Genomic DNA, 991 nt, shown 5'->3' with positions numbered 1-991 from the left:
CACTAGGTCAAGGATCCAAAACTAGTCATTGACCTTTCTCTTTCTCTAGCGTGTATAGGATGACAGCCGGTGCTAGTGCTCCAAACTGTTGTGAACAGCTATCGGAAAGGATTCCGTCTGCACTCCTTTCAAGAAATTCTGAGCGAAGAAAAGATGGGCAATAAACTGAGAGCGAAGGAATAAGAACGGGGGTGCGTGGGTGCCTCCTACACAGGCAAGGCTTTTGCGACGTAAGCCATATGGTTGAAACTCGTATCGATACAGTTATATAAGTATATAGGCAACATTGACAATTATTTGGTGGGTAATATAGAGCAGGTCCCGTGCAGTATTTTCCAGAGTATGACTGTGAAGATGATGTAAAAATTACAAAATGCAAAAACTGTTAAAGAAATTGTGTTTAACGTTTATTAATGAACCCTACCCACATTGCCCCGCGAGAAATAGAATATTGTTTATATTCAATCATTTAAAAAGGGTATGTGTTGTTGTTTCAGGCGCACTTTGAGGTAGTGTCAGTTTGAAAAGGCAGAAAAAGATGGGTGGAAAAAGCTAAAACTAACTGCACATATACCAACTCTGTTTTGTCCGCAAATCCTCCTAAGAAGTTTGCACGCAAAGAAGGCGGTGCTAAGCGAGGAACACTGACATACCAGAGATATCTGCCATTATTAGCGACACCTAAAAGTAGGTAGTTGAAACCATATGTTGTAATTTTATATTCTATTTTTAAGGCTATATATATAATATATATATATTTTATGTATATTTATTTCAGAAGCATATTATGTGTCAAAGTTGTCTGTATATATACATATATTATCATATATATATTTATATATATACATATATATTAGACATTATACTCTGACGCATATGCTGTACAGATAGTGCAGGAAGTATGTGTCAAAAGTTTGTCTGTTATATATATATACAATAATTATATATATATAGTATATATATAATATACATATATATATCAATAATTAAC

At 34.4% G+C, this 991-nt stretch overlaps 1 protein-coding gene across 1 annotated transcript in view; it reads left to right on the top strand.

Moving 5' to 3' along the window:
* Positions 1 to 598: 598 nt before the first annotated feature.
* The window catches only part of LOC106806345, a 3906-nt gene continuing 3513 nt past the window's right edge, over positions 599 to 991 (top strand). Inside the window, exon 1 of the mRNA XM_014808253.1 lies at positions 599 to 687. The gene's annotated coding sequence lies outside the window, so the exon portion shown is untranslated. The remainder of the gene's footprint in view (positions 688 to 991) is intronic.

The sequence above is a fragment of the Priapulus caudatus genome, unplaced genomic scaffold (assembly GCF_000485595.1).
Source record: "Priapulus caudatus unplaced genomic scaffold, Priapulus_caudatus-5.0.1 Scaffold155, whole genome shotgun sequence".
Taxonomy (NCBI): domain Eukaryota; kingdom Metazoa; phylum Priapulida; class Priapulimorpha; order Priapulimorphida; family Priapulidae; genus Priapulus; species Priapulus caudatus.
This window is presented reverse-complemented; position numbering and strand designations above follow the sequence as displayed.